This window comes from Delphinus delphis, chromosome 14 (genome assembly GCF_949987515.2).
Source record: "Delphinus delphis chromosome 14, mDelDel1.2, whole genome shotgun sequence".
Lineage (NCBI taxonomy): Eukaryota > Metazoa > Chordata > Mammalia > Artiodactyla > Delphinidae > Delphinus > Delphinus delphis.
This window is the reverse complement of record NC_082696.1, coordinates 49971307-49995139: the sequence shown is the minus strand read 5'-3', so window position 1 is coordinate 49995139 and position 23833 is coordinate 49971307. Positions and strand designations below refer to the sequence as shown.

The 23833-nt window shown below is 41.8% G+C and overlaps 1 long non-coding RNA gene across 1 annotated transcript; it reads right to left on the bottom strand.

The window, feature by feature from the left end:
- Window positions 1–338: 338 nt before the first annotated feature.
- On the bottom strand, window positions 339–8247 carry LOC132437321 (uncharacterized). The gene is made up of 3 exons (XR_009522003.1): window positions 8112–8247; window positions 5044–5195; window positions 339–572 (listed from the first exon to the last, which is right to left on the bottom strand). It is a non-coding gene; the product is annotated as an uncharacterized lncRNA (long non-coding RNA).
- Between the last annotated feature and the right edge of the window lie 15586 nt (window positions 8248–23833).

Here is a 23833-nt window from a genome sequence, read left to right as displayed (position 1 = left end):
TTGTAAATGGTATATCTTTTTATTTTATCCTCATTCTTGAATGATAGTTTGTGTATAGAATTCTAAATTAACAAGTATTTTCTGTCAACAGTCTGAATGTATTTCTGTTAGTGACCTAGGAATAGAAGGAAAATCCCTTAACTTGAAAAAGAGTATCTAGCATAATCCTAAACAAATATTTTTCTTTATGGTGAAATGCTAAAAGCATCCCAGTTAAAGTCAGGAACAAGAAAAGGAAAAATATTCAGGTGCAATTGCATCCTAATTACGAGGAACAAACAATTAGACGTGCATTTTTTAAATAATTTATTTATTTATTTATTTTTGGCTGCATTAGTTCTTCATTGCTGCAGATGCGCTTTCTTTAGTTGCATCGAGCAGGGGCTACTCTTGGTTGTGGTGCATGGGCTTCTCATTGCGGTGGCTTCTCTTGTTGCGGAGCACAGGCTTTAGGCTCGCAGGCTGCAGTAGTTGTGGCGCACGGGCTTATTAGTTGTTCTGCCGCATGTGGGATCTTCCCGGACCAGGGCTTGAACCCGTGTCCTCTGTATTGGCAGATGGATTCTTATCCACTGCTCCACCAGGGAAGCCCAGAAATGCATTAAAAAAAAATACATATAGCTGGATTTATTTAAATTAAATCTGAGCTTCAGTCTTTTAACTGGCCCATTTACGTTATTGTGATTACATATTGTGATGAATTTATTCTTTAAGCTTATTTTATGCTTTCCATTCACCATGTTGGTTTTTTTTCTCTTTTTCTGACTTCTACAGAACTGATCGATTCTTTTTCTTTCAAGTGATTATATTTCTACTTTTTCCTGCTTACTGTTAAATTTAGCAAGCATACTGTTCAACAATCTGGTAGGTTAATCCATACACCTCACCTTCCTTTCAAACTAAATATTGACCTTAGGACGCTTCATCTCTAATCATTCTTCTTCTCTTCTCACATATTATTGTTTCTAGTATTTTAGTTCCATCTTTTTTCATAACTTCTGTTAGTGCTTTTGTTACGATTATTATGGACATTCAATGCTTATTTAGATTTACTGTATATTTATCAATATTTTTACTCTCCATTTGCTTCTTTTTAAAACATCTGTGTTGAGATATAAATCACACACTATACAATTCACCCATTTAAAGTTTACAACTCAGTGGTTTTTAGTGAATTCACAGACTTGCACAACCACCAGCAGAATCAATTTTAGAACATTTTCATGACCTCCAAAAGAAACCTCATACCCATTAGCAGTCACTCCCCATTTTCCTCCAGTCTTCCCAGCCCTAGGCAACCACTAACCTGCTTTCTATATGCATAGATTTGCCCATTCTGGGCATTCATAGAAATGGAATTATATAATAAATGGTCTTTTGCGACTGGCTTCTTTCATTTAACATAATGTTTTCAAGTGGTATCTCGTGATTTTGCTTTGCATTTCCTTACTGACTAATGATGTTAAGCAACTTTTCATGTATTTATTGACCATTTGTATATTTCTTTTAGAGATTCAGATCCTTTGCCCATTTCTAAACTGGGCTATTTGTCTTTTTATTATTGAGTTGTAAGAGCTCTTTATATATTATGGATACAAATCTTATCTGATACAAGATTTACAAATATTTTTTCCCATCCTGTGGGTTATCTTTTCACTTTCTTGATGGTGTTCTTTGAAGCACAAAAGTTTTTAATTTTGATGACCCAGTTTATATATTTTTCTTTTGTTGCTTGTGCATTTGGTATCATATCTAAGAACGTTTTGCCTAACCCAAGGTCATGAAGATTTATCTCTATGTTTCGTCTAAGAATTTTATAGTTTAGCTTTTACATTTAGGTCTATGATAATTTTGAGTTAATAATTTTTGTGTGTAGGGTGAGGAAGAGGTCCAACTTCATTCTTTTACATGTGGCTATCCAGTTATCCAAGTACCATTTGTTGAAAACAATTATTCTTTCCCCTTTGAATGTTTTGCACCCTTGTTGAAAATCAGTTGACTATAAGTATAGGGTTAATATTTGGACTCAGTTCTATTCTTAATCCAGTATCACGCTGTCTTCATTACTGTAACTTTGTAATAAGTTTGAAATCTGGAAGTGTGAGTTCTTCAACTTTATTCTTCTCGTTCAAGATTGCTATTCTGGATCGCTTGGACTTACATTTGAATTTTAGTACTATCTTCTCAATCTCTAAACAAAAAGCTAGCTGGAGTTTTTTTTTTTTTTTTGGTACGTGGGCCTCTCACTGTTGTGGCCTCTCCCGTTGCGGAGCACAGGCTCCGGACGTGCAGGCTCAGCGGCCATGGCTCACGGGCCCAGCCGCTCCACGGCATGTGGGATCTTCCCGGACCAGGACACGAACCCGTGTCCCCTGTATCGGCAGGCGGACTCTCAACCACTGCGCCACCAGGGAAGCCCGCTAGGCACTGCATTAAATCTGTAGATGAATATGCAAGTATTGTCATCTTAATAATATTAAACCTTCTAATCCATGAGCATGGGATGTCTTTCCACTTATTTAGGGATTCTTTAATTTCCTTTAAAAATATCTTATAGTTTTCAGAATACAAGTTTTGCACTTTTGTACTTTTTTTGTACTTTTGTTAAATTTATTCCTAAGTAGTTTACTATTTTTGATGCCAGTATAAATGGAATTGTTTCCTAATGTTATTTTTAGGTTGTTCATTGTGAATTTTTTGCTTCTTGAATCCTTTCTCACTGGTTCATTTTTCCTATTCCCTGAAGTACATCTTTATGTAGTTCTTTCTTAAAGAATCTGTGAATGGAAGATTCTCTTAGCCCCTGTGTGAAAATGTCTTTATTTTCTTAAATGATAATTTAAGTGGGTATAGGATTGTAGGTCAGCAATTCTTAAGATTTCTTCCTACTTTATTTTGGCCTCAGTTTTTGCTGCTGAGATGTCAACTCTCAGTCTAATTGATGTTCCTTGACAAACAATGTCCCCCCCCCCTTTTATTTTTACTGGTTGTTTTAAGTTTTCCTAAGTTTTTTTTTTGAAGTTTTCCTTAGTTTCACCATATGTATCTAAGTGAGGTGTATTTTATTTATTCTATTCAGTGTTTGTTGTGCTCCTTCAGTGTGAGGATTTGTGTTTTTTAATTAATTCTACAATATTCCCAGCTATTACCTATTTTAATATTGCATTCTCTCTAATCTCTTTCGAGACCTCTGTAAATGTTATATTTTCTCATTTTATTCTCCATTGTTTTTAGTTTTGCCATAAAGAATCTCATTCTGAATTGTATTTTGAATACTTCTCAGATCCATATTCTAGTTTTTTGTTATGATTTTTTATTTACTACAAAGTAAAGGAGATAACTCTCCTCAAAAAGAATATTAAATCTTAAAATGGAGGACTTGAGTTTCATCCAGTGGGAAATTTTTCCATTAAGAAGACACTATACCTTCTCCAAATATACCCTTTAAATATAGAGAATTGTTCTAAGGTGGCTATAATTTTTTAAATATAAATATTTGTTAAATGATTGGATTTATGCTAAGGGGATATCTCTGAAAATGTTGGAGGGGAAAATCACATATTTCATGATTTTACCTGTTGAACCTGATAGATCAGTAGGATGCCAACGAGCATATGCTTGGGGTCAACCAGACTTGAGTTCCAATGCCAGCTTTGCCATTGACTAGATGTGGGACTTGGACAACTTATTTTAACCTTGCTGAACCTTGCTGAATCTTAATTTCATCATCCATAAAGTAAACCCTTCAGCCCTGACATGAGGAATGAATGATTAGGTACATGTGAAGTGCCTTGTGCGAAGTCCGGCCAATGGCAGGTGCTTCCTAAAAGATTATTGTTATTTCTTGCATAAAAATCTTAATTAGAGCTAGTGCCATCATGTGAGCTATCCCCATTTAGTATTTGAGATCTTCTCATTAGTCATGACCAATCATAACCCCTTTGCTATAATTTTGATCTCCCTAAAATACGCGGATTAATAATCCAGGTAAGGGCTGGAATAATTGCTAGTGGAAATGTCTGTGATAAGTGATATTTCACGCACTTTTCTCCTGCGGCAGTCCCCTTGGGCAGCTATTGAAGGCCAAAAATAAAACATTCTGGGGTTCTTTCTTGCAGCAGATGGTGTAATGCAAAGTCTATCTTGGAGGCACACCCTATAAGCAAGATTTCTAGGACTCTTAAAAGAAAAACACTTAGAAAATTGATTCAGTCAAATGGAACTGCTATAAACATACTTTCTCTGTAATTTTTCAAACTAATATATTTAATTCTGTCTGGCAGTGTCCTCTAAATTGAATTCGCATTAGATAGATGAGTCCATTGCATGAATATAATATATTGATGCAGGAATTACTCTGCCTTTGGTGGAGGTGCTCAGTATCTCCAAAAGGTGAGGCTGCCTTGCACTCACGGGGTGATGGCAAATATTGCCTTCACAAGGCTGTTCTCATGAATTCTTCCTCTAGCAATAATTATGGCAGGAAATGGGATCTTTCCTGTATGCACGTTTTAGTGACTAGCATCCCTATATGTGTAGTATATTCAGATCTTTTCATGGACCTTGATTGTACAGCCATCGGAATGTAGAATAAATCTCATCTTTACTAAACAACATCAATTATCCTATTAACTGCAACCCACTGTTGTACGTGCCTGATAGTATGCTGAGCCCACACATATATTACTACATATTTGTATGTATATGATATATATTATATTTAGTCTTCACCATAACTCTGTGAGGAAGGTACTATTAGCCCCATTTTATAGATGAGTAAAATGAAGCCCAGGGAGTTAGGTGCTCAAGCCTGTACAGCTAGGCAGTGGTGGAGCTGCAGCCACCGGCAAAGTCATCTTACCTTCACCATATGAACATGGTGAGACTTGAAGGTGCAGGGCTGCCCTCTCTTTGTTCGGGGGCCATGCTTCTACTCACCAGTCTCCCATGTAACACCTCTAGATATATTGTCAAAAAGACTGAAATTCAGAAATTTTAGCTCTGCTTAATTTAAATTGTATAATTACCTTACCTTTTACTTACCTTAACTCCACTGACACTTAGGCCAATAGTTCTGCCCCCTCTGCCCTTCCTTCTTTCCTTTTTCTTTCTTCATGTTTGCTGAGGACTTGGGCATAAAAAGAGAAGGAGGAGAAGAAGGCGAAAAGAGCCTCTCCACTTGGGAAGCTTGCATTCTAGGTGAGGAAACAGGTGCACAAATGTGAAGCAGAGAAGGACGTGACAGTGTTTGGGGACATACTGATAATGCCACAGGTAGCACAGGCAGGACCATAACGGTATCTCCAGCCTCTTCCTCACACGAAGTTGGCCACTGGCCTGCCTCTCTCTGGTGGGGTTAATGCGCCATGTTCCCGTGCTGTGGCCCTCCCAGCCCCTTGCCTTGGCTCTGTCTTCCTCCTTTGCTGCCCGTACCTCATAGGGCCTTTCTGGTAGAGCAGGAGCCAAAGTACCCAGACCAAGCTGACAACGTAAATTTCAAACCACTTGCAGTAAAATGGAATTCCACCTCCTAAGCTGATGGAAGGTACAATTAGAACATTACACTGGCATTAGCACACAGACTAATTTTTATATTTCTTTAGAGGGTTCTGGAAACACTGGGCCACAAGCAGGCATTTCAGAAGGACCTCCTTAAATTTTGATATCATGATTATAAAATAGATTTCTAGTCTCATCCTCTGTACTAGGTGATGTTAATCCGTTTGAGCTGTCACAATAAAATACCATAGACTGGTGTCTTAAACAATGGAACTTTGTCTCATGGTTCTGGAGGCTGGAAAGTCTTAGATCAGCGTGCCTGCATAGTTGGGTTCTAGTGAGAGTCCTCTTGCTGGCTTGCAGATGGCCATCTTCTCACTGTATCTTCGCATGGCAGAGGGAGGAAGCTCTGATGTCTCTTCCTCTTCTTATAAGGCCACTAATCCCACCATGAGGGCTCTACCCTCATGCCCTCATCTAAACCTAATCACCTCCCAAAGACCCCACCTCCTATTACCATCACATTGGGGGGTTAGGGCTTCAACACATGAATCTTGGGGGACTCAATCATTCAGATTCTAACATAGGTAGAGGTGCTTTTAGCAGCACCTCTACCTATGTTATAATCAAAGTGAGAGCAGCCCCCAGGCTCTCTTTTCTCCTGGTCACCTTCCTTCTCCTCTCCCCCGCTTACCCTTCCTCCATGGGCTGAGTCTTCACACCTTTCCCGGGTAATTCACTAGCATGTGGGACATTTACCTTTCAGATCAGAATAAGTAATCTTCCTAAAGTAGCTGCCTTCTACCACTAGTTCATAGACCAAAGGAGGTATCTTATGTAAATACTTTATTCCATAGAACTTCTGAAGAATCTAGCTCAAACAGATATTTTGCCTTAAAATTAATTTTTGCAATACATGCACAAAATCGAAGAGTACAAAAGAGCATAACATTCATTCTTCAAAACTCATCAAATGGTATATTCCAATAGAGCTGACTTATAAAACTGGAAAAAAACTGGTTATGATATTAAAAACAAGTTCCTCTCCCATTCCTGTCCCCAGCCACCCTATCCCTCCCTGGAGGCCGCTGCTGTCAGGGAGCAGGGTATAGGCTTCCAGAGATATTCCCTGCATGCCATCATAATAACGTATCGTGGAGATGATTCCATGTCCCTGGGCAGCATAGTCTCCCCCGTAGTTTCCCCCCGTACGGATGGGCAGCGTAGTTCCCCCATATGGATATAGCATAGTATCTGTACCAGTGCTTCTTAAAGAACTTTTAGGTTGTTTGCAATCTTTTGTTATTTTAAAGAATACTTATATATAAGCATATGTATAGAATAAACTCTTATAGTAGAATTATTGGGTCAAATGGCATGTACACTTTAAAAGCTGTGAAATAATCTAAATATACAAAAAGTATAAAGAATAATGTAACTAACACTATACCCAGCGTTATTACATCTCAACAAGGAAAATCACATTTCCTTTAGGAAACACTGAAATGTACAGTCACTAACTCATGGGTTATGTATTAATGATTTGGAATAAGGAGGTTATCTGATTTTGCTTTAGGATCTGGAAGCCTGAATTCAAATGTTGCTAGGATTGTAAATGTATTCCATCTAGTGGCCTCATCAGTGTCCCAAGTGGATTGTATTTCTAACCCATCAGGTGTGTGTTCCTGAATACGATTCTTTGGTGTACTTGACCCTAAACAGTGAGACGACCGAGGCCTAGCCTGACAAGGAGTGGGGGCTGGTGAGAGACCTGAATTAGCTAAGAGGTGACTGCTTGCACCACGCAGAGTCCACTCCAAGTATCCAGCCATACGAGTAAATGACTTTACAGGGATTAATTCTAGCCCGTATAAAATGGAATGAGCTTTCAATTTTATCCTTATCTTTTGAATTGATTGTGGCTTAATCTCTTCGTAAAGGCATATGTATGTGTATGTGTAGGCATAATTTCTATTATACTGTATTGTAGACCTCATACCTTCTGCAGGGATTTTAATAATGCTTTTCTGAATAGGAAGCCAGGGTTCTCTCCATGCCCCATCCCCTGCTCTCACTGTGTTCACTTTCTTTGCACGTTGCACATACAGGGTTAAGATTTTTCAGTTTTCCTTTGAATAATGATTGCAGTATTAAACACAGCCTCATAACGTTCAGCCCGTTATTTGTGTAGATGGCTCTCCAGTGCTTTTAAATTTACTTAATTAAAATTCTAGAATGATATGATTCCAGTGGGTTACATTCATCTTACTCTTACCTTCTTCAATCAGTTTTCTCTTATAACCTTTTTCTTTGCAAGAATTATTGAAGATGACTGCAGCCTAGCAGACTGCTTAACCCATAATTCATTACTTTAAAAAAACCCCTCATAATTAAAAGCATTCATTGTTAAGCACAGTGGAGTTAAACTCAGCTTGATATTGATGCAATGTCTCTCTACCGCAAGGATGTAGCTAACCTATCCTCAAAATAAAAAGGGAGAGGCTTCAGTTTTCTGAGATTTCCTATCCATCTTTTCTTTCATTTTCCTTTTTTCTTTGAACTGAAATTATCCCATCAGTTAGCCACCGAGTTTGATTTTATAATCTACTTACAGTTCAACAGGAGGGAGCAAAGGATGTGCACTATCTTTTCCCTTTATGCCCGGAACATAGTAAGATTAGCAGATCACAGTTCATTGCCTGGGCATGCAAGTATAGCCATGCACAGGACAGACCTCTGGTACCTCTACGTTTCTCCCTCCCTTAGTGACAGAAAACCCACTGGATTCCAGCAGCAGCTGAGCTCTGGCAGCCATTGGCCCCAAAGCTCTACCTCCTGCCTTTCAGTAGGTAGAGGCCAGCTGGGGAGGTGACCAATCGGGTGGTTTGTATCCAGGAGAACATGGCACAGTTAGCTATTTAAATCCAGCCAGGATGATGTCAGCAAGCAGAGCTGAAAGGGTTAGGAGAAAGGCTAACGGAGAGGAGAAATCTTGTCAGGCTGTATTATTACAGAAAGCTGGGCTGAGGCTAAGCAGAGACTAACACACCCACCACCTGTGCCCTGAGCCCAGCTCCCAGTGCCTCCGAACTGCCTCCTCCCAGCCTCGAGAAAGGAGGAATGGCTGCAGAAGATAACCTGATGCTAAATTATGTGGGGAGAGTTTAATTCTTACATGATTTTTTTTTAACTGGAAGAGCAGGTCTCTACTTAGATGAAAATGCACAAACCATCTCTGGTTTGCAAATTGCTGGGGTTTTACAGGAAAGCTGGGCTGACTCTCACCCGCTGATAAGAGAAAAGCTTTTGTTGCCGCCTCTGGAAGTCTGTGGTCCCCGTAACCCCGGGTGAAACTTGCAGAAATGGTTCTCAGCTTAGATGCCGTTTTGCAGCACGAGCAAAATGTTCAGGCTCAGGAAATGATGCTAAAGACATTTTGAAAAATGTAAGATGGGCCTGACACAGCGCTGGCACAGGATATATGATGGAAGCAGCGTGGTGAGTGGTGATAACAGCCCCTGGGGCTTGGCAGGGAGCTGGTTTCACACCCCAGCCCGACCAACGCCCCCCTCCAGCAGGAGCCTCATCAGACTCCGGGGTGAGAGCGGAAATCTGGCCATGCCCCTGGAGGGCCCAGGCAGGGGACAGGCCCTCAGGAAGGAGGGTGAGGTTCCTGAGAGCACCTTCTTATCAGCAACGACTTGACGATCCCCCTGTACACACATCACACTTCAAAAAATTGTGTCAGTTTTGGTTTTTCTGGGCCCTGCTCACTCCTACTTTTCCAAAGCACCTGCCGTAGACAAAGCTGGCTTGGGGACAAGAGGGGATGCGGCATTTTTCCTTAGGGTCCCTCAGGGAGAGGCCACACAATGCCACTTACACAGGTGCTCAGTAAGAATTAGATGGAGAGGACACTCTGATTACTGCTAATGAGGGGGTAAGTTAATAACGGCGAGATGCCTGTTTCCGGGCAGATCCGCCCAGTGTGATGGGACCTGCAGTTGATCTGCTTAGGAGGGTGGCTTTTCTTCCAGATGGCCGTGGCCTTTGTGTCAGGGAAGGGCTTTCCTTCAAAGGCTGGTGCTCCACAGTTGCCATGCAGATTAGGGGTCCGTGTTTACTTGCCACTCTTAAAAAAATAAACATTCTGGGCACAAGAAAGGGAGCTTTTCAACCCTGAGAGTGTTCTGGATGTTGGTGTACATGTGGCAAGACCCTCTTTTAGATAATGAGCAAGTGCTCCCAGCACTTTGGAATTATTCCTTGCTTCCACCCCAGCATTGTTCCGACAGCTCTGTTCTTAAAGATTAACTACCATTCATTTAGTAACTTTTGCTGTAGAGAGGGGAGGGGAAAACTTGATGATATGAATTTAGAGCAATTATTATATTTGGTTTGTGTTTCTCCTGCAATGCTCTTCCTTTAAGGAGTAAGCAGGGAGGTATTAATATCTATTTGCCATTTTGTTTCCCTAATGTTTTTATTGCTGCTGTAATTTTAACAAGTATGGGAAGGCAAAATATTTGAGAACCCCTTTAACCCCTTTAATTTGTCTCATGCAGAATTGAGACAAATTCTGCATGAATTCTGAAGAGGTCACTATATTTAAATGATTCAGTATAGGTAGCGAAATGATGGAAAAGAGCATAATTCCATGATACTACAAAATAAACAGAGAGTATCTCTTCTCTGTCAAGCATGCCCAGGCACAGAGAGATAAAAATCTTTATATAGATACAATTCCTGCTTCAAGGTGCTCAAAATCTAGCGAAGGAAACAGACATGTATACAAATAACTGTAAGACACGGCACGTACGTGACAAAAGTAAAAGTGTAAACCGTAGAGCTGAAGAGAGCTGAAGAAGCCATGACTCATTCCAGGGGTGAGCCTCTGAGTCGGACCTTAGGGAAGACGAGGATCTCATCAGGCAGAATGTGGGGTGTCGCATGTGAAACTCCGCAGCCTTAAAAAAAGAATACCCTGAGTCTATATGCACAAATAGAGCAAGCTGTCCAATATGGACTACATAAATGGAGGTCTATATGCACAAATAGAGCAAGCTGTCCAATATAGACTACATAAATGGAGGTCACTTAGCAGTGTATGTAGAACTAGAATATATATATATGTGTGTGTGTATGTATGTATGTGTGTGTGTATGTGTATATATATAGTAGTTGAGCTTATTTTAAGCTCTAAGGACAGACTGGATTAAAATCTAAACTCAGTACTTTCAGTGAATTGTGTCATTGTTGAAAATATTTTCTGTCCCTCCCTGAGGGAAGGTTATTCTTTCCCATTCATTGATACCAGGCTGGTCCTGTGACCTGCTTTGACTAATGAAATAAGAGCAGAAATGAGGTATGTGCCTCCTGAGTACACACTTTAAGAGCCATCATTTGCTTCAGCCGTGTTCTCCTTTCTCTGTATTCTGATGATCAGGTAAGTCCGACTAGAGGTGCTCCTTTGGCTTCAGCCTGGGTTCTGGAATGAAGACGGCATGAAGTAGGGCTAACTGTGGTCGACATGGCTCATTAGCATAAGCAAGAAACAAACCTTTGTTAGTGTGGACACTGAGATGTTGAAGATGCTATTACTATAGCATCACTCAGTCTGGGTTGACTGAGAGACACCTGGCAACGAACGGGATCTTATATAACTTCTTTAAACCTCAGTTTCCTAATCTATAGAATGGGAAAAATAATACTATCTACCTCAGAGGATCATTGTGAGGTTAAAACAAGTTGATTTTAAAGCACTTTACATGATATTTAGTTCATAATAAGAATTTAGTGTTAGTTATTTTTAAATAGGTACACAAAAATGTCTGGAGGAATATACACTAACCTGTTAAACAACAGTTCTCTCTTGAATGTGAGATTACAGGTGACTTTCTAATTTTTTTTGAATTTTTTTTATGCAGCAGGTTCTTATTAGTTATCCATTTTATACACATCAGTGTATACATGTCAATCCCAATCTCCCAATTCATCACACCCCCTGCCGCTTTCCCCACTTGGTGTCCATACGTTTGTTCTCTGCATTTGTGTCTCAATTTCTGCCCTGCAGACTGGTTCATCTGTACCATTTTTCTAGGTTCCACATATATGCGTTAATATACGATATTTGTTTTTCTCTTTCTGACTTACTTCACTCTGTATGACAGTCTCTAGATCCATCCACATCTCTACAAATGACCCAATTTCGCTCCTTTTTTATGGCTGAGTAATATTCCATTGTATATACGTACTACATCTTCTTTATCCATTCATCTGTCGATGGGCATTTAGGTTGCTTCCATGTCCAGGCTATTGTAAATAGGGCTGCAATGAATATTGGGGTGCATGTGTCTTTTTGAATTATGGTTTTCTCTGGGTATATGCCCAGTAGTGGGATTGCTGGGTCATATGGTAGTTCTATTTTTAGTTTTTTAAGCAACCTCCCTACTGTTCTCCATAGTGGCTGTATCAATTTACATTCCCACCAACAGTGCAAGATGGTTCCCTTTTCTCCACACCCTCTCCAGCATTTGTTGTTTGTAGATTTTCTGATGATGCCCATTCTAACTGGTGTGAGGTGATACCTCATTGTAGTTTTTTCTTTTTTTTTCTCATTGTAGTTTTGATTTGCATTTCCCTGATAATTAGTGATGTTGAGCAGCTTTTCATGTGCTTCTTGGCCATCTGTATGTCTTTGGAGAAATGTTTATTTAGGTCTTCTGCCCATTTTTGGATTGGGTTGTTTGTTTTTTTGATATTGAGCTGCATGAGCTGTTTATATATTTTGGAGATTAATCCTTTGTCCGTTGATTCGTTTGCAAATATTTTCTCCCATTCTAAGGGTTGTCTTTTCATCTTGTTTGTAGTTTCCTTTGCTGTGCAAAAGCTTTTAAGTTTCATTAGGTCCCATTTGTTTATTTTTGTTTTTATTTCCATTACTCTAAGAGGTGGATCAAAAAAGATCTTGCTGTGATTTATGTCAAAGAATGTTCTTCCTATGTTTTCCTCTAAGAGTTTTATAGTGTCTGGTCTTACATTTAGGTGTCTAATCCATTTTGAGTTTATTTTGTGTATGGTGTTAGGAGTGTTCTAATTTCATTCTTTTACATGTAGCTGTCCAGTGCTCCCAGCACCACTTATTGAAGAGACTGTCTTTTCTCCATTGTATATCCTTGCCTCCTTTGTCATAGATTAGTTGACCATAGGTGTGTGGGTTTATCTCTGGGCTTTCTATCCTGTTCCATTGATCTATATTTCTGTTTTTGTGCCAGTACCATATTGTCTTGATTATTGTAGCTTTGTAGTATAGTCTGAAGTCCGGGAGCCTAATTCCTCCAGCTCCGTTTTATTTCCCTCAAGACCGCTTTGGCTTTTTGGGGTCTTTTGTGTCTCCATACAACTTTTAAGATTTTTTATTCTAGTTCTGTAAAAAATGCCATTGGTAATTTGATAGGGATTGCATTGAATCTGTAGATTGCTTTGGGTAGTGTAGCCATTTTCACAATATTGATTCTTCCAATCCAAGAACATGGTATATCTCTCCATCTGTTTGTTTCATCTTTAATTTCTTTCATCAGTGTCTTATAGGTTTTTTAATTAATTAATTAATGGCTGCTTTGGGTGTCCGTTGCTGCATGTGGGCTTCTCATTGTGGTGGCCTCTCCTGCCATGGAGCATGGGCTCCAGGCATGTGGGCTTCAGTAGCTGTGACTCAAAGGCTCCAGAGCCCAGGCTCAGCAGTTGTGGCACATGGGCCCAATTGCTCCGCAGCACGTGGGATCCTCCTGGACCAGGGCTCGAACCCATGTCTCTTGCACCGGCAGGCAGATTCTCAATCACTGTGCCACCAGGGAAGCCCGAGTGTCTCATAGTTTTCTGCATACAGATTTTTGTCTCCCTTGGTAGGTTTATTCCTAGGTATTTTATTCTTTTTGTTGCAATGGTAATTGGGAGTGTTTCCTTAATTTCTCTTTCATATTTTTCATCATTAGTGTATAGGAATGCAAGAGATTTCTGTGCATTAATTTTGTATCCTGCAACTTTACCAAATTCATTGATCAGCTCTAGTAGTTTTCTGGTAACATCCTTAGGATTCTCTATGTATAGTATCATGTCATCTGCAAACAGTGACAGTTTTACTTCTTCTTTTCCAATTTGTATTCCTTTTATTTCTTTTTCTTCTCTGATTGCTGTGGCTAGGACTTCCAAAACTATGTTGAATAATAGTGGTGAGACTGGACATCCTTGTCTTGTTACTGATCTTAGAGGAAGTGCTTTCAGTTTTTCACCATTGAGAATGATGTTTGCTGTGGGTTTGTTGTATATGGCCTTTATTATGTTGAGGTAGTTTCCCTCTATGCCCACTTTCTGGAGAGTTTTTATCATAAATGGGTGTTGAATTTTGTTAAAAGCTTTTTCTGCATCTATTGAGATGATCATATGGTTTTTATTCTTCAGTTTGTTAATATGGTGTATCACATTGATTGATTTGCGTATATTGAAGAATCCTTGCATCCCTGGGATAAATCCCACTTGATCATGGTGTGTGATCCTTTTAATGTGTTGTTGGATTCTGTTTGCTAGTATTTTGTTGAGGATTTTTGCATCTATATTCATCAGTGATATTGGTCTTTAATTTTCTTTTTTTGTAGTATCTTTGTCTGATTTTGGTATCAGGGTGATGGTGGCCTCATAGAATGAGTTTGGGAGTGTTCCTTCCTCTGCAATTTTTTGGAAGAGTTTGAGAAGGATGGGTGTTAGCTCTTCTCTAAATATTTGATAGGATTCACCTGTGAAGCCATCTGGTCCTGGACTTCTGTTTGTTGGAAGATTTTTAATCACAGTTTCAGTGTCAGTGCTTGTGATTGGTCTGTTCATATTTTCTGTTTCTTCCTGGTTCAGTCTTGGAAGGTTATACCTTTCTAAGAATTTATCCGTTTCTTCCAGGTTATCCATTTTATTGGCATAGAGTTGCTTGTAGTAGTCTCTTAGGATGCTTTGTATTTCTGCAGTGTCTGTTGTAACTTCTCCTTTTTCATTTCTAATTTTATTTTATATATTTTTTTGCATTTTATTTTTTTAGACAGCAGGTTCTTATTAGTTATGCATTTTATACATATTAGTGTATATATGTCAATTCCAATCGCCCAATTCATCACAGCCCCACACACACCCTGCCACTTTACCCCTTCTAATTTTATTGATTTGGGTCCTCTCCCTCATTTTCTTGATGGGTCTGGCAAATGGTTTATCAATTGTGTTTATCTTCTCAAAGAACCAGCTTTTAGTTTTATTGATGTTTGCTATTGTTTTCTTTGTTTCTATTTCATTTATTTCTGCTGTGATCTTTATGATTTCTTTCCTTCTACTAACTTTGGGTTTTGTTTGTTCTTCTGTCTCTAGTTCTTTTAGGTGTAAAGTTAGATTGTTTATTTGAGATGTTTGTTGTTTCTTGAGGTAAGACTGTATTGCTATAAACTTCCCTCTTAGGACTGCTTTTGCTGTGTCCCATAGGTTTTGGATCATCATGTTTTCATTGTCATTTGTCTCTAGGTATTTTTTGATTTCCTCTTTGATTTCTTCAGTGATGTCTTGGTTATTTAGTAACATATTGTTTAACCTCCACCTGTTTGTGTTTTTTACGTTTTTTTCCCCTGTAATGGATTTCTAATCTCATAGCATTGTAGTCAGAAAAGATGCTTGATATGATTTCAATTTTCTTAAATTTACTGAGGCTTGATTTGTGACCCACAGTGTGATCTACCCTGAGAATGTTCCGTGCGCACTTGAGAAGAAAGTGTAATCTGCTCTTTTTGAAAGGAATGTCCTATAAATATCAATTAAATCTATCTGGTCTATTGTGTCATTTAAAGCTTGTGTTTCCTTATTAAGTTTCTGTTTGGATGATCCGTCCATTGGTGTAAGTGAGGTGTTAAAGTCCCCCACTATTATTGTGTTACTGTCGATTTCCTCTTTTATAGCTGTTAGCAGTTGCCTTATGTATTGAGGTGCTCCTATGTTGGGTGCATATATATTTATAATTGTTATATCTTCTTCTTGGATTGATCCCTTGATCATTATGTAGTGTCCTTCCTTGTCTCTTGTAACATTCTTTATTTTAAAGTCTATTTTATCTGATATGAGTATTGGTGCTCCAGCTTTCTTTTGATTTCCATTTGCATGGAATATTTTTTCCATCCCCACACTTCCAGTCTGTATGTGTCCCTAGGTCTGAAGTGGGTCTCTTGTAGACAGCATATATATGGGTCTTGTTTTTGTATCCATTCAGCAAGCCTGTGTCTTTTGGCTGGAGCATTTAATCCATTCACGTTTAAGATAATTATCGATATGTATGTTTCTGTGACCATTTTCTCAATTGTGTTGGGTTTGTTTTTGTAGGTCCTTTTCTTCTCTTGTGTTTCCCATGTAGAAAAGTTCCTTTAGGATTTGTTGTAGAGCTGGTTTGGTGGTGCTGAATTCTCTTAGCTTTTGCTTGTCTGTAAAGCTTTTGATTTCTCTGTCGAATCTGAATGAGATCCTTGCCAGATAAAGTAATCTTGGTTATAGGTTCTTCCCTTTCATCACTTTAAATATGTCATGCCACTCCCTTCTGGCTTGTAGAGTTTCTGCTGAGAGATCAGCTGTTAACCTTATGGGAGTTCCCTTGTGTGGTATTTGTCATTTTTCCCTTGCTGCTTTCAATAATTTTTCTTTGTCTTTAATTTTTGCCAATTTGATTACGATGTGTCTCGGCATGTTTCTCCTTGGGTTTATCCTGTGTGGGACTCGCTGCGCTTCCTGGACTTGGGTGGCTATTTCCTTTCCCATGTTAGGGAAGTTTTTGACTATAAGCTCTTCAAATATTTTCTTGGGTCCTTTCTCTCTCTCTTCTCCTTCTGGGATCCCTGTGATGCGAATGTTGTTGAGTTTAATGTTGTCCAGAGGTCTCTTAGGCTGTCTTCATTTCTTTTCATTCTTTTTTCTTTATTCTGTTCCGCAGCAGTGAATTCCACCATTCTGTCTTTCAGGTCACTTATCCATTCTTCTGCCTCAGTTATTGTGCTATTGATTCCTTCTAGTGTAGTTTTCATTTCAGTTATTGTATTGTTCATCTCTGTTTGTTCTTTAATTCTTCTAGGTCTTTGTTAAACATTTCTTGCATCTTCTCGATCTTGCCTCGTTGTTTTTCCATGGTCCTGGATCATCTTCACTATCATTATTCTGAATTCTTTTTCTGGAAGGTTGCCTATCTCCCCTTAATTTAGTTGTTTTTCTGGGGTTTTATCTTGTTCCTTCATCTGGTACATAGCCCTCTGCCTTTTCATCTTGTCTATCTTTCTGTGAATGTGGTTTTTGTTTCACAGGCTGAAGGATTGTGGTTCTTCTTGCTTCTGCTGTCTGCCCTCTGGTGGATTAGCTACAGGTGACTTTCAATTTTTATTTCTCTTATTTCTTTAATCAAATTCTTTATAATAATGAGCATATATTATTTTAGTAATCATTAAAAAATAAGATATTTCCACTTCGGAAAACTGAACAATAGTACATTTTTCTGTTACAATGGTAATTGCACCAAACTTGGTCCCTTGAAGGAAGGGGCTACATGCTCTGCCCTGTGCGACTAGGGTCTGGCTTACTGGATGCCCCAAGATAGGTGCTCAACGCATGTTTACAAAAGTGTAATTGATCACGCTTCCTTATCTGGATAGCTCGATGGATAGTAGGTAATGACCTACTATTTCTGAGATGAGAAACATGAAAAAGGTATAAACTCAGAATGTCTGCATTCTGAGTTTCTCATAGATCATTAATTGGGCACTGGGAATACAAATTTGGAGATCAGAGATGGAGATATGAAGCTCCTCTGAAGAGAGGTGATTAGTTGAATATGTGGGTATAGAGTGGGAGCATGGGCTTTCAGTTTCACCCCACTCCTCCCTACAAGACCAAGTCCAAATATTTTTCAACAATGACACCCATTCCACAGCAATTTTCTGAGCACCTACCACATACCAGGCACTAATGGTACAGGAGTGAACAAGAAATGTTCAAATGTCTCTGCCCTCGAGCAGTTTATGTTTTACGGTGAGAGGTAGACAACAAGCAATAGTGAAACAAATAATTAAAATATAGAGTGTATTCTATAGTGATAAGGAGGAAAAACATGGAAGGGGAAAGGGAACTCCGGGTGTTGCCATGTTTGACAGGGTAAGTCAGGGTAGGCCTTGCTGAGGACATAACACTTGAGTGTAAGACCTTAAGGAGGTACCAGGTAACTGTGACTACTGGGGAGCATAGTCCAGATAGAGGGAACAGAGAGGGCCAAGGCTTTGAGGTGGGAACATGCTTGTGTTTAGAGAAGCAGCAGTTTAGAGTTCAGTGTGTCTGGATGAGTAAGGGGGTCAGTGGTAGAAGAGTTTAGGGAGATAATGAGAGGTAGAAGGGAGGTGGTGGACAGATCCCATGAGGCCTCATCAGCAGACTGTTGGAGGAACTTTGACTTTTACTCTAAGTGACATGGGAAGCTCCTGAAGTTCGATTAGAGGAGTAGGTAGCATAACCTGACTTGTGTTTTAAACTGACCAGCCTGGTTCCTCTCTTGATAATGAATGGATAAAGGGCAAGGGAGAAGCTGGGAGAACATTAAGGAAGTTATGGCAGTAATAGGTGATGGGTGTGTGGGCTGGAGTGGTGGCACTGGAAGAGATAAGAAGAGGTCAGGTCCTGGATATATTTTGCAAGTGCAGCCAACATAATATACTCGTGGATTTGATGTGGCACATGAGAGAAAGAGGGAAGCAAGGATAACTCCATGGTTTGGGGCATGAGCAACAGGAATGATGGAGTTGCTGAGAGGTGAAGACCTCAGGGAGAGTGGTTTGGGGTAGGAATTTAGGAGTTCAGTTATAGACATGATAACTTTGAGATGCCCTTAGATATCCAAGAGGAAATGGAAAGTAGGTGGTTGGCGATGTGAGCCTAGAGTTCAGGGGCGTGATCCAGGCTGAATACGTACATGGGAGAGTTCTCAGCAGATCAGTAATGTTTCAACTGTGAGAATGGATGAGATCATCTAGGAAAAAGTGCAGAGAGAAAAGGGGTCTGGGGACTGAGCTCTGGAGCCCCCCACCCTTTAAAGCAGAGGAGAAAAAGACCAAGCAGCAAAGGAGAATGAATGAGTAGTCGGTGAGGGAGGAGGTCAGCTGCGTCCCAGCGTGTTTCTAGGTAGAAGACCTGCTACAGCAGGGTCAAAGGCAATGAGGACCAAGAACCGTCCAATGAATTTAGCTGGGTGGAGGTCACAGGCGACCAGACAAGAACAATGTGGTGGAGGTGCGGGGTGGGAGGTGGGGTGACTGAAGGAGGTTCAAAGGAGAATTCAAAAAGAGGAATCGGAGACAGTTTAAACAACTGTTTTAGGGAATTTTGCTGCATGGAGCCTCCTGGAGAGAGAGATGAATCCAAGAAAGTATCTTCTTTCTTTTTTCTCTTTTTTAAGATGGGAGAAATGGCAGTGGTGTGTATCCCCCTAGCACCCAGCCCATCATACTCATTTGATAAGCATTTGTTGAACTGACATGAGCGGATCTAAGGGTAAGACATGAGCAAATATCCCCATCATCCCTGAATGATGTCAAATAAGTGAAATGAGAAAAAAATTCCGATGCTTCCTATAAGAGACTGAACATTAACACTTGGAGACTTGTGGCTATGGGGATTCCTTTACCGTCTTCTTGTACTTAATACACTGCTTTTTAACAACACAGGGTCAGGATCTGTTTTTAAGTGGAAACTTTTGGGTTGAAATTTTTTAAGGGCACACAAATATAGGGAAGAAAATAGCAATGACCCACATTCCCATCAGGCAGAATTAAGTATTATTAACATGTGGGCGTATTTGTTTCCAGCCTTTTCATTCGATGCTCTGTTTTTAAAACCTACACGGTGGAATTATGTGCTAAAAAACATGATGTGTTCCAGTGTGTGTGTGCACACTGTGAACTCACACATACATACCTGCTCACACATTTGTGGCTTTTTGCTTGCTCTTTCCTGGAGTTTCCGAGTTGGTAGGTGCTGTGTTATAAACTGCTATGGCAATAATGGAAATCATGAAGCCATGACTTCACATGTCAGTATACAGAATGCACTGGCCGAAGAATACTTTTTTTAAACCTAAAAACTGTAAGTAATCTGTGCACACAGGAAAAAATTCCAACACTACCCTTCTGGCCTACAGTCCTTCGTTTTTTCTTTCCAGACACAACTGGCATTACCAGCTCCTTGTGAATGTTTCCAGAAATAGTACTTGCATATGCAAACATGTATTTTCTATTTTCCTACACAGATGGTAGCATACTGTTGTATACGGTTTGGTACTTAAGCACAGGGTTTTGAAAATTTTGGAAGTGCTTCTTAGCAGTAAGCTTTCTTTTTTTTAAATTTGTTTCATTGAGGTATAGTTGACATATAAAAACGGTAAGTTTTCTACATGTGCAAATTAGCAATCATGCTCTTCCTTCTTGCCTGCTCTCAGACAATTAACTCAGGGTTGTGGGCATGGGGGGAGCGTGTCAAGAATGTTCTACACTAGCTGGACAGGTCCCTTCAAATCACAGACTCCCATGTCAGTGCCACACAGTTTGTTCTGACTCTCTCTGGTTGAACTTACTTCACAGCCCACAAGAAAACCCTTTATATTTTTGGTAGCTAAACCAAAGTCCTGCAGAACACAACAAAACCAAACAGGGGGAAATTTGGGGCTCAGCTTAAAAGACAGATGGGCAAGCCCATACTTAGTTGCTGGAATAACAACCAGCTGGGAGGGTCCAGCTAAATTTAGCTTGGAACCTTACACACTGGTCAGCTCCAAAGTCAACAGCCCCCATCCCCGCCACAGAGCACTCGCCCCCATCTCTGAAGCTGGTAGAGAAGAAGGAACAGCCCTGCTTGTCCAAAATGCTGACTTTGCAAAAACCACCTAGTCGATCTGGTGTGACTTAATAGGTTGTAAAAGCTTCGATTTACAGCTGATCAATAGGCAAACAGTGGGATTTGTTGCCGGGGGAATATAGAGCACAGGGACCAGGATGAGGCCAAACAGTGGGAAAGGTTAATTAACTTGTGAAGTTCATTTAAAATTTTCTTTAAGAGAGCAAGAAGGAGAACAAACTGGAACTGTAGGTGGGTCTCGAAGTCAAGGCTGGCCTGAAGGAAAAGGGATGTGAGCAGAACCGGTGTGCTCCACTAGCCCTCCTGGGAGGCCTCCACGTACACCCTGTCCCGGACCCCAGGGGAGGGCTGCAAAGGACAGGGAGCCCCATGCACGGGCTCAGTCTTGGCTTTATGACGTGGTGGGCCTCAGTTTCCTGGTTTGTTCAAGTGGCAGAGTTGGAGTAGATGAACCCCCCCAGGCCTGGAATTCTTGGTGATTTGGGCCTCCTACAACTACCTGCCTTGCAGCCTGGAGCTCGCTACACCCTCTACCCTCACTCTCTGGAAACCCAAGTAGGGAGGAGGGACACACAGGGCCCCTAGTGCCTCAAGATGACACCACGTGTTGAAAACATAACTTGCTAAGTGGGGAGGATTAGGCCCCTGAGAGATCCTGCCATCCGCCCCGGCACTGGCACCGGGGGAGGCCTGACAACTTGCACAGAAACTCAGATGTGAGCTGGGCCTCCTCTAGGAGAGGCATGTGACATACTTTATGGAAAAAACAAGACGAGGTTGCCAAGTGTAGCTTAGGTGGTACCCAGGGAGTGATTGCAGTGAGAAGCAGGACTTCTGTTGTGCTCACTGTGCTTGCATGTCCAAAATAATGTATGTCGTGGTTTCTGTGAGGCCCCTACCCACTGGATGGAGGTAAAGAGAAGCCAGACTGAGTGACCAGTTTCGACTTCGATGCAGTGATCACTACGCTGTCTTTAGGGTGACTTCTGTCTCCATGCTGCTCAGTCTTCCAGGCTCGCCTCCACTCCTCTGCTCCTATCTTAGAAGCTGCCTAGCGGAGGGGCGGCAGCAGAGGCCTCCCAGGATGTCATGGCAGTTGGGGGTGGGATGGGCTCCCGGCCTTATGCTGGTCTGTGCGTGTGAACACTCTCCGGGACCCCTAAGCTGTGTTTGGCTGGTTTGATGTTTCACTGGTCTCAGCTGCCTGTGAACTCCTGGTGTGTTCTTTCTCAGCCTATTTGTGGGCTCGCTGCCCCTCCCTGTGGATCTGGGCTCCCCTTGCCTCTCTGTCATCACAGACACCTCAGAATCTCCGCCACCCTCTTCCCCTGGGTCCCAGCCAGGCTGCCCCGCACAGCCTTGGGTGCAGGGTCACTTTGTCCCCCACCACATTAGGGCCCTGGCAGATCTCCTGGCTCAAGGGGGCAAAAAGGTGCTCCAGATGCAAGCTAGACCCTCTCTCTTGCTGTGCCCTTCATATCTCAGAGGTGGGGTGTAGGGGTAGACGTCCCCCCCCCCGGAGACGGCGTGCTGCCTCCTCAGGTCCCGGTGGAACAGGGGAGGTCTTGGGGGTGTGCACTGCAGTCAGGACTGAGGGTTCCGCAGTCTCACAGGCCTGCTTCAGCCCCAGCTTTGTACTGAACGGGGGTATGGCTTCAGGCCAGGGCCTTGACCGCTGCCTAACCAGGAGAAGGATGCACACCTCATAGGATGTGCTGATGGTCGATGAGATTTTCTGTAAAGCAAGCAGCTCCTTTCTGAGGCAGGAGAGCTAGCGCGTAGAAGAAGTATCCTTTGCTAGCGAAGCAGCGGGTGGTAGGATTCCTCCCTAAGAATTCTCATCCTGCCCCTGCCCCATCCCCATGCAGCACCTGAACTGGGCATGTGCCAGTTCCTGCTTTTTCTGAGTCTGTTTATCAATGTCTCAGTGACTGAAATACCCCCCTCTGATTTGGCCAATAAGTCATTTTTAAAAATAGCAAATTTTATGTTACTTCAATTATCAAATCTCCTGGGGATGAAGTCAGTTTACAGTGATCGGTGGACATTGCCATAAAGGGCGTGGCTTCCTCTCCGAGCTGGGACGCAGTGTGTGAAGGCGCCAGGAAGGCGGGCGTCATTGGCAAGTAGAGAGCTGGTTATGGCACCTCCCTCAGGAAGATGGTGAAGGAATTTGAAATCAACCTGCACACCAAGTACACTTGCTCCTTCTGCGGCAAATCCAAAAGCAAGAGGTGAGCCGCTGGGGCTCTGGTGCTGTGGTGCCTGGAGCAACACCATCACCTCCACTGTCACCGTGAAGGCAGCCGTCAGATGACTGAAGGGACCGAAGGACCGGTAGACTGCCCCAGCGGAAACGCCGACAGCTAGACCAAATGGGCGAACTTACGTAACCAAGCAAAGAAGGGTCCTGGGGCCGCGCACTGCTTCCTTAGGCTAACCCGCGGCACGGTGTCTGCTGTCTTGGGTCCACTGAGGGTAACAGGGGGACTCCCCAGAGTCGGGACGCCTTCCAGGTCCCTCTTCTGTCGCAGGCTCTCCACTTCACAAGCTCCTCCCTCTCTCTTGACAGCCCACCCCCAGGTGAACGTCCAGTTCCCTGTAGCCGCCTTTGGCTGGAGGGAAGGTTAAGGTAACCGGTTCTTCCACAGGAGGTGTGACCCTGCCAAGCTTTCATTTCAAGCCTTCTGTCGTTACCTTTTTCCTCTTTAACAGGGTTTCAGGTGTCCGTAGGTAGGGGAGGAGAGGTCCATTTTCAGGGCAATGGCTATGGGCCAGTAGGTGCTCCAGAATTGTCCCAGGCCTGGTGGTGACAGGTTGGCCCTTAGGGAACCCTGGGTAGTGAACCAGCGCCTGAGAGTCCCCTGCTTCCTCCAATCAGTGTGGTCCAGCGGGATGGGGCCTGACCCCAGGAGAGCTGATGAGAGGGGGAACTTGGGCCTCTTTTTGCGAGCCTCTCATGTTCACTTTCCTACCTAAAGACAGACCCACTTCCTTCCCGTCTCCTCACATCTGTCCCTACCTTGCCTGCTTTGACCCCGAGACTCCTAGACACATACATTATCATCCAAGTGACAGCATTTTAGATCATATTTAATGATTTCTTTCTACCAACCTTCCTGGCCTTATTTCCTATACCTTACCTCCCCTTTCCCCCGATTTTTTTAAAATTAATTAATTAATTTATTTAATTTTGGCTGCGTTGGGTCTTTGTTGCTGCCCATGGGCATTCTGTAGTTGTGGCGAGTGGGGGCTACTCTTCCTTGCAGTGTGTGGCCTTTTCATTGCGGTGTCTTCTCTTGTTGTGGAGCACGGGCTCTAGGCGCACGGGCTTCAGTAGTTGTGACTCACGGGCTCTAGAGCACAGGCTCAGTAGCTG